A 15,929-nucleotide genomic window follows, 5' to 3' on the forward strand; every position below is an offset into this window, starting at 1 on the left:
AGGCTCACTTCTCTCTTCTCATGTCTTCTGGAAAGGATTCGTTAATGCTTCCTGCAAGGTGAAGCAGAAGCCTGCATCCCCAGCTGCACAGAAGTGTTTTAGGGCAGTGTCTCCCTTAAAACCCAAAAATAAAAAAACAGGTCATTCAACAGGCACATGGATTCGAGTACATGTTCAATGATCCCTCCTCCCTGGAGCCTTCCACATGCCCATCTTCCACATTCACAGAGCAATGCTTGGCCATTCTCAAGACCAGGAGACCAGGATGCTCATCACCAGGAAGTCAATAAGGAACATGAAGAGAGCAGCATGGATTGCAGAAGGTGGCACATCAAGGATCTTCAGCTCTGCTGCTAGAACACAAGAGCTTAACTTCAGTATTGACTTTTTGCCAACTACCAAGTACGATAGCAGTGTCAAGCCCAATATGCAGATATGCAAGTAGTAGGTGACACCCCGCATCCATTCACAAAAGTGGGCAACATCTGCATCAGAACAAGGAAGTATCTTACCCTTACTCATAAAAATCATCAGAAACAAAATAAAATGGATGCAAGACTTCTCATTTCACTATTAGGTAGCTGTTGGAATTCCCTATTAAATAATACCTCCTCCAAAATAAAAAGTATCTCAGACATGTGTCAACTATTCAATGGATGACATTTTAAAAACTATGGACTTTACTTAATATTTATGTATGCTATATCCCTGCCTAAGGCTCTATGAGAAAGGAGCACATAGAATTGGATCTTTGAAAATCTCACATTTGCTGATAAATATTACTGCTGATCTCAGGCATGGCGAAGTGAAAAGTGGGACTTTGGATATTCCAAGAATGCTATGTTGTGGGATTGGTGTCCCTGATTCATACATAGCATATGGTTTCTATGAAATCCAGTGAGGGAGCAGGAGTAACGAAGCTGATTGCACAGATGACCTCAGGGAATACTGACAGATAGGCCAAATGAAAAATATGTTCCAGCTAACCATTGGTATTTGGGCTTCTGATCCCAGTCCTGTTTTTAAAAAAGGTGCAGACAGGCAGTGTTCATTAAAAACTGTCTACCATGTAAAAGTGGGTAATTTAAATGGCATCTAGTTACACATCTGATAGAATGGTCGGGCAACATATGAATTTCATTCTAACAACAACAACAACAACAAAACATAGAAAATGAGACATAAAGATAAAACCTTGTCTTCACCAGGATGCCTAAAAATAGGTTTTATTTGGCTCATGCCAATAAATATCTTTCAATAGAATTTCTGATTTCTGAATGAATCCATTCAACTTCATACTGCACAGATCACAAGGTTTTCTTTACAGAATATTCTCTTCTTCTTCTTAAAGCCTCACATAGAAAATGTCTCAGAGGACATAGGAGGGCTAAAGTTTGAAGGCATCTAATTGTACTCTAAAACAATTATGAACCTATTCGATCCATTATTAATAAATATCACCACTTTACCACTTGAACCAAATCACAGAAAATTGGAAACAGATGATCATTGGCTTTGATACCTTTACTTCTGTTTCATTACTCAGAGTCGATCAACTCTATACTTCAAGTGACACAGATTTATTACAGAATGCCTAAGATCCTAAGGATCTATTTTAGCTCAGCCCATGGTATTGCTTCATTATTTTATTATTTTGTAAGTAATAAAATATAACTTCATGTTGGATGATATATTCAAGCCATGAATATATCATCCAACATTGTTCTTCCCAAAATATTAGCCCAATTTCTGCGCGCGCTCACTTACTGTTCAGGAATTTTACTAATTGTTTGAAGGTTCTAGAGGACCTGTTAGACTCCTAATGGACAAACCATACAACATACTCCAGAGAACGGACGAGTGCCATAAGAAGAAAATAAGGTCAGCCTACAGAAATGGGCAGCTGCCTGCCCTCGGCTGGGAGGAGCCCTGGCCATGGCACCAGGGCTGCTGGGCAGCAGAAGCCTCCACAGCCCTGCAGGGAGCCTGGAGCACAGCTCTGCCTAACCATGCTCAGCCCTGGACAGATGCACATGAGTTCCCATCACAGGCTCGAGTGTGACAGTCCCAGGTGCATGCCTGTCATGCCAGCCACCAGGGAGGCTGAGGCAAGAGGAACGTTTGAGGTCAGCCTTGGCAACTTAGACCCCGAGGCAAAGGGGAAATACTTTTACAGGGGTCTCTGAGGGTGTAGCTCAGGTAGGTCACTTGCCTCACAGGCTCAAGGCCCTGGGTTCAATCCCCAGAACCCACGTACACACAAAAAGTGAACTTGGAATATTGTTTAAAATGATGGATCAGGTACACACAAGGACTTCAATATGACCTCTCAGAGGAGCTCAATTTGAGATCAGACTGAACAAAAGACCACCTGGACCATTGACTCAGTGTCTGAAATCCTCTGTGAGCATGGGAAGCACTGCTGGCAAGACACCAGAGGGCCAAAGCACTTGTGCCCCCTGCAGGGGTGTCTCTTGTCTACCGCCAAAGACTGTTCCCCTCCTGGGGCAGCTGAGAGCAAGCTGGGCCTTGGAGCAAGGACTACTGCTTTAGATATAGACTATGCAAGCAAGGGGCAATGTCTTTAATAAAACTAAAATTAAAAGGTCACATTGAAAAAATTTTAAAAAGAAGAAAATAAGGTCAAGTAGAGGAAGCCCATTTTCACAGGAAAAAATCCCCCAGTGAAAAGCATCAGAATAGATACCAAGAAAAATACCAACAAAAACAGTGTGCTCCCACTATGTATCTACTCAACCTGCAAAAGTTAGAAAGCTAGATAATACAATCCTGGCCACAGGTAGAGCTATGCAGAAGAGCCACCTGGCAGTGCTTAGTCAAAGAAGTAAACATGCACACTTTGACCTAGAAATTCCACCTGTGTGTAAACCAGGCGGTGCTTAAGCAGTTTCACAAGGGGACATGCACAGGGAAATTTATCCTCAGGTTCTTATAGAGTTGTCTGTGCTTACAGGGAGTTGATGGTTGTCAAGATGCCCACAGCTGCGAAAGTCAAAAGCTAAAAAAATAATAGATGCCAACCTGGATATATTAATAATCCCGTATCTATGATCACCTTCATAAGGTAGCTTCCCAACTTCTGTGTGGAAGTGAGTTCCTCCTTGGCCCTTACACTGTTGTGGAGACCACTAGGAGTTCAGCTTTGTGCAGGATCATCTGACCTGGACTTTTGGCAAGACCTGTACAGCCCTCACACATGCTCAGATGCTACAGGACTTTTCAGACCAGTCCAGACAACAGTAGGCATCCATTCATTGTCTGCACTCTACAGATTCCTAGATGCACGACATTCATTACCATCAAATGCAGAATTTTCATCAAAAACTAATATATATATATATCATTCCAATCTGAATCAAGAAAATCGGAAATATCCCCAAATCCAAAGAGTGGATCCCCATTGTGATGCTACAAGTTGAAAATTCCACAGCTGACCTCATGGGATGGTTCACAGTCAAAAGACAGCTGCATGAAAAATATTACATGACCTTCCTGCTATGTGAAAAGTGGCATGTGAAGTACACATGCATGTCTTCCTCAGACATGGGTTCATTTGCAAGACACCTTGTGCAATTGAAAATACTCCAAAAGGGGAGAAATCAGAACCATGTCTCCAAAGTATTTCAGCAGAGACCAACTCCATCTGTCTATCTATCTCTCAGTGAGTGTGTGTGCTCTTGTGTGTGTTTGTGTGTCTTTGTTTGTGTTTGTACCATCACAGCTGATACTTCATTGCCCCCATTGGAAAACTGACTCAGATAATGCCATCTGCCAAACTCCTAAAAACCAAAGTTCTTGCTGATAGAATGAAACATTCCTTCCTGTTGGTTTGGATGTGTCCTTTAGGAATCACTGCTACATTTAGTATACTCAAATCATCACAGTAGATCAGGTAACAAAAACATATATATTTTAAAATAATAATAATATATTAATGGAAACAACAAATACAGGATAGAGTAACAACTGTGTTACTAAACAAGGTCAAGGACAATGGCAAACTATAGATTCAAACTTTGAAGAAAATAGTAATCAATGTAAATATTCCTGGGCTGCCTCAGCCCCGCCCAGGCACACAGCAACAGAATGGTTTTGCAAGCATCCTCAGGAGGGCAGGAGCCTTTTTGCAGGACGAGAGGGAGGTTGAGGCTCGATCCACCCATCATTCTTTTGGGAGAGGCTCCTTTTCCTCAGCACAAAGTTGGATTTTTTGTGAGGATTCTTGGCATAAAATACGTTGGCCTCTGCTGGAATCCTCATCTCTGGGGAGAGAGGGGTGTACAAAAAGAAGGTGGCACTCAGGAGGTGCTCCCTAGGACACGCCAACATCTGAGAGCCTGTGCCAGAAAAGGCCAGAGCCACACACCTGAGAGCTCTCCAATTCAGCACCAATACCAACAAAGACAGCCTCCACAGTCCTCCCTGAGGAAGAACTAGGCAGAGCACTTCAACAGACCTAATGTCTGTTCCTACCGAAGGCTTTGGACTCCAGAATATCTCAGGTCCTCTTGCATCTGCCAAAGCACACCACTAGGGTTTGCATCTGAAATCTCCCACAAAAGGCTCCTGTGCCGAAGATTCAGTCCCCACATGAGCCATCTTCATAGGTGGGTTTGGAGGGAAGCATTGGATGGTGAGTGCTCTGATGTCAACATGAAATTCTCATTCAAGATGAATACACTACTGGGGGGTGGGAGGGACTGGAAGAAAGGTTGAGCATATTTGGAGTAAGACCTAAACAGGGTTGTGCCCTGGGCAACAGTACCTTGTTCCTGTTGGCTCCACTGAATCCTCATTCTCCAAGGAGAGGTCCTCCCTCTCCATCTTTCTCTCTCTCCCTCTCTGCCAGCCTCGTTCTCTCTCTCCCAGTCTATGCCTTTGTGGCAAGGGCTGAGGAGCTCTCCACTGCCACACACTAGAGCTTTATGGACAGCCTCAGTGCACAACCAAAGAGAAAGCTATGAAACCCAGAGAAAAAAGGCCTAGGATTCCTCCTCTGAGTTATTTTCCTCAAGTATGGCCACAGTGAGGACAGGCTGACCAGCGCGGATACCACGTTAGAGCCATGCTTCTGCGTTGGTGGAGCCCGCCTCCATGTGAACCAGGCTTCTGAGAATGGAGGCCACATTCCAAATACTGCCCTACTGAGAACAATGGTTCCAAAGACCAGCAAAGGGACTGCTTCCCTCCAACATGGTGTATGGCCCAGTGGTGCCATGACCCCGAGTGGGGGAATACAACAGCCGCTTCTCCTTCCTCTGAACATGTGTTTCCTGTCGCCCTCCTCTAACCTAGAGCCTGTTCTCCATCCCTTCTGGGTTGGATGTGGAGATCTCTGCTATGAATTTCTTAGGCTACCAAGGCCCCAGACAGACTTCCTCTTCCATAGACTCTACTAACCTAACAGTAGGTTAAGATAGGAGACAAGTGATCCTAGAACTCATAGGGATGGTGGTCTTCAGGGTACATAGGCTGGGATAATGGCTGCTGTGGTGTTTGGCTCACAAAAACCAACCAACCAACCAACGAAAAAGCGCTGGCATTATTATCAGATGAGCTCTGTGGCTACGTGCTCAGGAAGCCCTCATCTGACTTTAGTTAGGGATCACAACCTGGCTATTGTGATCACTCCTTGCCTAGTGGACTCAGGTGCGTAAGACCATGGAATTTATGCAAAAACAGATGATTCAGGCTGTCTCCCAGGCTGTGTTTTCTTCCCAATTTCATCCTGTTACTGCTTGCTAGAATCCTGGCAATGCTCTGCCCAGGCAGTGGTTTTTTGGTCACACAGAAGGCTTTCAATAGTACTGCTTCAGTCCACAAAATGCCAGTTCCCTCTTTAGCCCATGCATTCCCATGTTCCTTTGAAACCACTCCTATCCCAGACCATGAAAACATACTGCTCCTGGAGAGAGGCTTTCCTCCTCACTCCTCAAAGATGTCAGCTTTGGATGCCTGTTCATGTCCAGGGGAGGGCACCTGGTGGGGAGCCGCAATATCCACCGGGGTATACCATTGGACCTCAAGACCTTCCACCAGCAGAAGTGCAGTTGGCTTTGTGTACGAACCCAACACACCTGTTGGAGTGTTCTTGGGAGTCAGAGACTACTCTTTGTTGCTAAGAGTTGACCTGAGTCCACATCCTGACCCTTGCTCTCTGCTATCTGATTGTCTCACTTACTCTGACGGCGAGAGATGATTTGGCCCAGCTCATAATCCTCTGGATTCTCCTCAGTAAGGAAGTGTAGGTCGAGGGCGCTGCGGATGACGACAGGAGCCCTATCGTGGCAGGTCACCTGGAGCAGCATGGGAGACAGGCCTTCAGGAAATGGGCCTTGAAGTGACTACTCAAGGACAGTGGGCAGGGGCATTCTGGAGGCACCTCCACTCTAAATACAAGGGCAACATCCATGACCCTACTACCCGAGGCTGACCTCCTGCTCATCGTGTGGGCTCTTCCCACAGGCTACTAGCCCAATCCTTGTACATAGGACTTCCTGGGCCTGCCATTGCTCTTTGTGGAGCTGCACTCCTCTCGGAGTGAAAGGACCCCACTACCTGCATACAGATGCAATCTCATCCCACAAGTTGGGAGGAATGGGACAATAGCCTCCAAGATCCCAGGTCTGCCCGAGGATGCAGGCGGCATTGGGAATGGCCTAGGCACAAAACCTAGAGGCTTTGGTCTGGATTGCCAGGGCCAAAAACAGACCCAGGAACATGACCACACACAGGAGAGCTGAAAGATAGCCACGAGAGCTCCTGGCCTCCAGAGGCTCAGTGCTGGCTGGGATGTAGGAGGGCACCTCATCCGGCAAGGGTGGTCATTGGGTTACCTGGACATTTAGTGTGCTTGCTCCACATCCATATCGACTCTGCAGAGAGACTCTCTCAGCTCCTTGTTCAAGGAACATGGAGAACCTCACACTGCTGTCCTCCTCCATAGACGTCAGCATCCCATACAAGGGAACCTGCAACCTAGTTCCTGTCCTATTCTCATCTGTCACCCATACCTGTCCCTGCCCTTCTGGACTGCATGCTGCCACCTGACACACAGACTCCCTCAGACATGGCAGTGGACAAGCTGCTGCACTCGCTCATCTCAGCTCCAGCCCTTCACACTGACCTCTCCCTTCTTGATTCCCATCTATCCTCCTGATCATCCAGAAGCTCCAAATTCAAGAGGGCATGAGTAGTCCATGGTATTGGACCAGTGTCTGCTCCCCACCCAGGTGTAAGCACCACGGGACACCCCTGCTCCCAGGCTTACCAGAACACTCTTGGCCATCTCTGGACTTTGTGTTTCTAAGTGGACACGAATTAAGCAGGTGTCTCCCACCTGCTTGTGGGAAAGCGGCCTGGAGGACTTGCAGGTTGATTCTGAGAACTGTGGGGGATGGAACATCAGCAAACCCAGAAACAGAAAGCCACCCCAGACTGTCAGTTGGCTCTATGGGCTTCCAGCAAATATGTCCAGGTGCTGAGGCTTCTTATTTCCTCAGGTCGGAGTGGAATGGCAGCACATGCACAGCTTGAATAAGGTAGGTGTTTACCTCCTTTCCCTTGACCTGGGGGCGTTTCCTCACGATGAAATATTGTATTCCCAGATTCATGGACAGACACACGAGTGAGTGGTCAGAGACCTTGATTTCTGCAGAGCGAAGTGGAGAGAATTGTTAGGTGGCACTCAAGGATTATACCACAAAACACCCACAACCCCTGAGAGTCTCCGCCAGGCCCATCACACTTTGGTATTTTGGGTCCAAGGCCCACTTTCTCTTGGCTGTCAGTTATCCTGAGCCCACTGTGGATCATGTCTTCCCACTGTCTGATTGTCCTACTTACTCTCATCCTCAGACATCATATACAGCAGCTCAAAGTTGTCCACATCCTCATGCTGCAACAAATTTTGGTCCAAGGCCCTGCGGATGAGGCTTGTCACCGTCTCCTGAAAGGTCACCTGGATCAGGGTGGGACAAATGTCATCAGAGAATGGCTTTTAGAAGAGCTACCCAGAAGACTGTGGTCAAACATTCAGGAGAAATCTCAGCTACATATACAAGGGCACAATCTTGTTATCCTGCTACCTGAGTGTGTCCTCCATATACCACCTGGGTTCTTGCAATGTGCTACTAGAACAATCCTGGTACAAATATCTGCCTGTACCTGCCATCTCCCCTCCCCCTGGGGAGCCACATTCCACTCATGTCAAAGGACCAAACTGCCTATGCACAGACACACTCTCATCTCACTGAGATGAGAGCAATGGGCCAGGGATCTGCGCACCAAGTGTGATCTGGGATGCAGGCTGCCTTTGTGGGTGGAAGAGGCAGATGCACTGAAAATTTGGGTCCTGACTGCCACGACACAAAACAGACTCAGATACAAGAGTGTGCACTTGAGTGCTTCATGATAGCTTTGAGAGGCCCTGGCCTCTGGAAGCTCGGTGCGGGTCTGGTTGTAATGATGTACTTGACTCAGCACTGGCAGTCACTGAACATGTCTCCTCTGCAGCTGGACACCTGCAGCATTAGCGTGTCTACTGCACATCCATAGAAATTCTGCCAAGAACCCCTTTAGCTCCGTATTTACATACATGCAAAGCCTAACATTCCGAAGCTTTGGCATGACCCCCCAGGTGATCCCGACCCCAAATTCCTACACCTAGTCATGCTAAGGAGGTTCTCTTCCCTGCCACCAGGAACACATCCCCTCCTACACATGTGACAAGTCACTGCCACCTCCTCTGCTCCAACTTCACTCATTGAGAATACCAAGTTCTAGGCACTGCAGCCTGCACCCTGGACATATCTCTGCCTTCATCTGTCCACAGCACTTCCGTCTGCACTTCTGGCCTGCAAAACCCACAGTACACAGGCCCACTCACCACTGAAGCTGGGCATGCTGGTGCTCTCCCTCCTCAGGTCAAGCCCTTAAGACGGACCTCTCTCTTCTTTATTTCCCACCATAGCCCTGGGGTTGGCTGTGTCTCCTGACTTCCACTGTGTGGACACCCAGGAGGCAGCCCTGCTGTCGGGCTTACCGGGATGCGCTTTGTCTCCCTCAGGCTCTGTCCCTCTAGGAGGACGTGAACAACGCGGCTGTCTTCCACCTGCTCGCTGGAGTGAAGCAGTGAGGAGCTGCTACTCACAGCTGCTGGGGTCCTGGATGCCACTGCCACAGAAGGTTCCAAGAACTGTGGGGGATGACAACATCAGCAAAGCCCAGCAACTGCACCCCACCCAGCCTGGCAGTTGGCTCTGTGGGCATTCTACAACATCCATCCAGAACCTGAGGTTCTTGTCCCCTTGGAGGATGTGGAGTGGCACCAGGAGTAAAGACTGAAGAAGGTGGCTGTTTTGGGAACAAGAGATCCAGCACCTGCTGCGTGGGGATGAAATCCCAGGAGATTAACCCCATGTTGCTGCTGAAATGTAGGTTCCTCCCACAAATGACAGGCAGGAGCTCATTCCTAAGCTGGTCCTGCCTGTAAGGTTCAAGGCTCTGAACCCTGAAGGGCTCCTCCGTGTTCTGATCATTTTCACCCTGGGTTGGGACCAAGAATGGTGGGTTCAAAATGGAAATGGTGACAAACAGAAAAATGACTTGTGCCAATACACTAGAGTCAAAGCACAATGGGACAGTTCCCATCAGTACAAACACACACACACACACACACACACACACACACACACACACACACACAGAGTCAGAATAGGAGTCCTGGGCCATTCATCAGGGATCAGACTAGAGGGCCTGCTGGGCTCACCTGCCCTGTGCTACTCACTGTTACTCTTGAGCTCCTCTGCGACAATCGCCAGAGGCTCTGGCGTCTAAGATGAAGCCTCACCCAGTGTATCCACAAAAGGGCTAGTTGGCCCCCCTGAGATTCCTGGGAGCCTGAGGCTCGGCATTGTCTGCAACCACAGGAGAACATCCTTCTCCCTCCAGTGGCTCCAACCAAGTGAGCTCGGATGGCTTGGTCAGTGAAGTGGGTGCCTGGATACCAGGGTTCCATGTTCTGTTTGATCCATTGTCAAGGCAATGATGTCATTTCCTGTGCCCATACCTGAGCCTCTTTTCACATAAGACCACTTTCAACAGCCCTATGGGCTGCCGATTTCTCCTCCATGCCTACCCATCTCAGGTGCGCAGGTGTTCACCAACAACTACCCAAACATCCCCACCAGCATCTGCCCTGCTTGGTGCCACTAGAGTTCCAGCTTGGAGCCTTCAAAAATGCATTCACAACCAGTCCTTCCCTCTCAGCAGCTTTTGGACCCTGGTCCCATCATTGTGCAACTCATGGTGTGCCCAGTCTTTTCTGGAAAGTAGGGTAGCATCTAATCTCTAGGGTTTATTGTGTCTATTGGCCCATAACACCCTCTGTTCTCTCTGAAACCAGAGATGGGACTCACAGGTGGCTAAAGCACAAATGTAGAGATGGGATAATCACAAGAAAGGGAGAGACAAAGAATGCACCCTAACTCAATCAGGCCTGTGTCCCACACAGGGACATGGCCAATGTCCGTCCCATCGTGGCTGCAGTTCCCTCTCTACACCATGGCAAGTTGGAGGGGACTGAGATGCAGAGGCTGCTCCCCTCTGCCATACAACTTCCCAAGGCTTCTCCTAAGATTTCAAAAGGGCCAAGTGTGTCTAGTGTTGGGGTCTCACAGAGACTCCGAGGTACCACAGCATCCTGCTGCCCAGAACCGGTTCACCCCTCACCTCAAGGGGGCTCAGCCTCTGGATTCATGGGAATTGAAGTGGGTACAGGTGATGGGATATCACCTCCAAGACTGAGTTATGCCAAGTCCATGACCCCTGTCTGCATCCCTGTCTCCAGCACCACTCCCCCCTCTCTCTTTCCTCCTCAGAGCAAACAAATCCATTTAGCAAGTGTGTCCTGTGATAAAGACATGACGGTCACCCATCCTCTCATTACAAAAACACTGAGGCTCAGCCAACATGGATCCTACAGGGAACACAGGCATAAACTCAGACTCCGATCCTCCCAGCCGAGCCTCAGTGGAGCCTGGACTCCCAGCCTCCTGAGTCAAGGAAACAGAGGTTCCTAGCCGAGCCACCTTGGATGCAGCCGCACACAAACTGAACTCATCAATGCCCCTTGCTCTCAGTTGTGAGTAAGAGGGGAAGTGGTGTTTCACAACCCTGGACATCAAGTGCAGTCTCCAGGCTTTGGGGTGTGCCCTGGCCTCTGTCTATCTGCCCAGGCTCTCCAACCCACACTGGCCTCTTACCCAACCTCCTCCTAGGGCCAAACTCAATCCTGCCTCTCAATTTCTGCTGCCTTCCCCAACACACTGCTCCCCAAAATGAGCAGGGCTGGCTCTCGGTTATCATGCTGGTGCCAGCAGCAATGCCACCCCACTGACATAATTCTGAGTCCCAACCTAGGCACTCCAGCTGTCTTTGCCACACCTGGCCTGTTTGGGCTCTGGCTCTTGCTCTTTTCTTTCATGTGCATGTGTTTTGAGGTTTTGACTTTCTCCCACTGCAGAACTGCAGCTGTGGCAGGGTAGAGCTCATGAGGGTGACATTCTGAGCCACATCCAATCCCATCAGGACTGTTCACTGGGGTGACTGCTGGAACACAGTGATGAGTGAACACATGGGAGGTGGTTGGACCCACCTTGCCTCTGAGTGGCTTCCTTTCAGGACAGGAATGTAGGCATGGGAGCCCCTGGCGTGGGATGCTTTGCACAAGGCGTGACCATGGGCTCTCTTTCCTGGCAAAAATGGCTCCACTCAGCATGGAGAGCACTGTCATTTCTGGTGGCTAACAACAGCCCTGGACCCCAGAAAGGAACCCACACTCAAGATTAACGTCTGAGTGTGCGTGTCCTCGAGGAAATGAGGTCTCCTGATCCCAGGTGCAAAGGGGTAAGTCCTCTAACTCCAGGGGCCATGAAGGGACATCTGAGTTTCCCTTGTCCTTCTTTCCCTCTCTAACTAACCACAGTTAGGACCCTGGCCTCATTCCCCAGTGAGGATCATTAGGCTCCAGAAAGGACAGTCTCTAAGATGCTCAGTGGACCAACACCCTCTGCACAACCCATAACCCTATTCACCCAAGAGGCAAGAGGATTTCTATTCAGGAAAACCAGGAAAGGGAGAGCCTTTCTCAAGGACACAAGGACATTAGTGAGTGAGGGAGTGATTAATGGATGGAGAACTATTTCCAACACCAACTTCCAGGAGCATATATGGCCCCCTGGAGAATTCTGCAGTGTGTTGGTGATTAAGGAGAACGTGTGAATTCAGGGGTCACTAGGTCCTCTCAGCCATAAGGAGGGAAACTGCCATAAAGGAACTAGGACAAGGGTGCGAGGAATGCTCACTGGTGGGAGATCGGAAGGAAGGAAAGTGTACTCATTAGAAAAGTGTCGCCTGAAAATTCTTAGCCAGCCAAAAGCCGTGCGAACTTGTGTGGGAAAAGAGTCTTTGCACAGTGATGAAGCTAAGAGCTCACATGATGGAACACAGCATCAACTGGGACCAAATCCAATATCTGATATTCTTGTAGGAAGAGGAGAGTCTGGACCCAGATACCAGGGAGACTGGGGGATACCGGATATGTGAGGTTGGAGCCAGGGCGGGATGCCCATATGGGAACCACAGATCGTGGGCAGCAATAGGAGAGTGGGCAAGGGCTGGGAGAGTTGGGGAGACAGTCCCCTTGAAACCTGGGAGGGGTTATGGCACTGGGACAGCCCAACACCTACTGTGTTGAGCCTCTGGAGCTCAACGGAAGACACTTCCTCTGTTGTCGGCCACCCAGTTAACAGAGTTTGGTTGCAGCAGCCTAGGACCCAGCTGAAGGTCTGAGCATGTTGGCCATGCAGGTTGGATCTGGACCACAGACACCCTCATCAGAGATTGTAGGGTCTCAGCCCTGAGGCAAGACAGGCACTAAGTCAGGCCAGGTGGGGAAACGGATAGGCACACACTCTGGGGGCTGGTGCCTGTGTTACTGGGAGCACTTCTGATCGCAATTCCCTGATCTGCTGCCAACACAGGCTACAGAGGAGGGTACAGAAACACAGACCACGGATCTGCCCCACTCAGTGGGCCCAGGCCAACACCACACCCAGCAGCCTCGTGCCATACCCAATGAGTCTCGAAGCGGCCCCCTCTTCCCATCCTGAGAGCTCTTCCCTTCCTCATGTGCCAATAGCTCCCTACTGTCACTGGCAATATCTACTCTGTGAGATGTCAACATCCGTGGGTACTGTTCTCTCATCCCAGGACAGTGTGGTCCCACACACCCTGGTGAAATGGGCCACCTGGAGGCTGGACCAGGAGGTTGTTGAGGCTGAATGGCAGCGGTGGTCCTCTGGCACTTAATATTATATAAGTTAATAAAAAACAAAAACAAAAACAAAAAACGGGTCTTGGTGCTCAAAAATGTTTGATTTGCATATTCTCATCCCCTAACCCCAATATTTTCATTATTTCCTCACATATGAAATCTTACTAGCATAAAGGTAATTTCGTATTAAACAAAGTGGATTGAAATAACATTGGTAAAAATAATCAATCACCATACTTTCAATTTTTGTTCTGCTTTCCTATTAGAAACCACTTGGATACAAGAGAACAGAGGACAGACTCATGGAAATGCTTGAAATGACAAGAAGCTCCCACTCAAGCTCAGCATTCAGTCCTGGACAGGGTAAGACCAGGCCACTTTGACATCTGTGCCAAAGAGTCTACCAGACAGAATCCTCTGACTGATCCCTGACTGAGCCATAGGAACTGGCTAGAAAAGCCTTCACATCCTCAATACATTCTTCACGTCAGAATACTTGACAACCATTGATATCCATCTCTCGTTAACTTGCTCCCCAGCCAACCATTCTTCAACAAATTCAAAGGAGTAACTCATGCAAGCACACAGAAAGGGGTGTTCACTACACACATCCATGTGCGAAAAAGACAACTGGTATTTCTTGTTTGGGCTATTTCAAATGAAATCCCTTCTGCATGACCTCCACAAACCAAAGGAAAATATTTGTGAAATTCCCACGTAGAAGACAAGATACACTTGCCAAGGAGGCAGTGGCAAGAATTTTGACACTCCAAATGTAGAGTGTGTGTTTAGGAAGCAGTCACAGTTTCCATGAGAGAGTCCCATGAAATCAATTAGGAAGATCCATGCTCTAGCCCTACCATGCAAGTGATGTGACTTGAAAGAGTCACTTAGTCTTAGTAACCATCATCACTAACAACTAAGTCAATGAATAAAGGTCCTCAGGTGCCAAGCTACAAAATGTGGGATGAGCATGGATGAGGATGGGTGGGAGAAGTCTCCAACTCTAACACAATTAGGGAAGGATGTGCTGACCTCAAGTGGCTGGGGGGCTGGGATCCTGCCACAGAGGGGGATTCCAAACCTCACATCCCCTGACCCAGGCCAGAAGACCAGGTAGAGTCCAAGGACCCTGGGGTGGCCCAATGGCAATAAAGGTCAAAAGGAACTAGGGATCTGCCTGGTCCCTCAATCCCCTACTCTGAGCAGGGCTGCATGACGAGGCCAGAGGCCATCCACAGCAATCTGCCTTTACAGGAAAACAGGGACTGCAGGCTGCCTCTGGCTCACTGAATCAGGGTGGTGTTTTCATAAAGCAAGACCACTTCCTCACATTTGACCAGCAGCTCATGTGTTGACAGCACAATGACTGACTTGACTCAGGCCCTGATGAATGAAATAGAAAATTCATAGCAAACCCATCTTTAGCTCTTCCACATCATCAGGGGCTCTGATTCAATTCCGTCCAGAAAGGTGTCTGAAATGATTTCTAAACATGCTGGGGACTCACCTCTGTGTGGAACTTTTCAGGAAAAAGGGGATCAAATCTCATGAAGCAACTCTTCTCTCTTCTAGCCCATGGGCAATGCAAGGAACCTGCATGATACCAGAGGCTCACTTCTCTCTTCTCATGTCTTCTGGAAAGGATTCGTTAATGCTTCCTGCAAGGTGAAGCAGAAGCCTGCATCCCCAGCTGCACAGAAGTGTTTTAGGGCAGTGTCTCCCTTAAAACCCAAAAATAAAAAAACAGGTCATTCAACAGGCACATGGATTCGAGTACATGTTCAATGATCCCTCCTCCCTGGAGCCTTCCACATGCCCATCTTCCACATTCACAGAGCAATGCTTGGCCATTCTCAAGACCAGGAGACCAGGATGCTCATCACCAGGAAGTCAATAAGGAACATGAAGAGAGCAGCATGGATTGCAGAAGGTGGCACATCAAGGATCTTCAGCTCTGCTGCTAGAACACAAGAGCTTAACTTCAGTATTGACTTTTTGCCAACTACCAAGTACGATAGCAGTGTCAAGCCCAATATGCAGATATGCAAGTAGTAGGTGACACCCCGCATCCATTCACAAAAGTGGGCAACATCTGCATCAGAACAAGGAAGTATCTTACCCTTACTCATAAAAATCATCAGAAACAAAATAAAATGGATGCAAGACTTCTCATTTCACTATTAGGTAGCTGTTGGAATTCCCTATTAAATAATACCTCCTCCAAAATAAAAAGTATCTCAGACATGTGTCAACTATTCAATGGATGACATTTTAAAAACTATGGACTTTACTTAATATTTATGTATGCTATATCCCTGCCTAAGGCTCTATGAGAAAGGAGCACATAGAATTGGATCTTTGAAAATCTCACATTTGCTGATAAATATTACTGCTGATCTCAGGCATGGCGAAGTGAAAAGTGGGACTTTGGATATTCCAAGAATGCTATGTTGTGGGATTGGTGTCCCTGATTCATACATAGCATATGGTTTCTATGAAATCCAGTGAGGGAGCAGGAGTAACGAAGCTGATTGCACAGATGACCTCAGGGAATACTGACAGATAGGCC

Source organism: Urocitellus parryii, chromosome Y, assembly GCF_045843805.1.
Source record: "Urocitellus parryii isolate mUroPar1 chromosome Y, mUroPar1.hap1, whole genome shotgun sequence".
Taxonomy (NCBI): domain Eukaryota; kingdom Metazoa; phylum Chordata; class Mammalia; order Rodentia; family Sciuridae; genus Urocitellus; species Urocitellus parryii.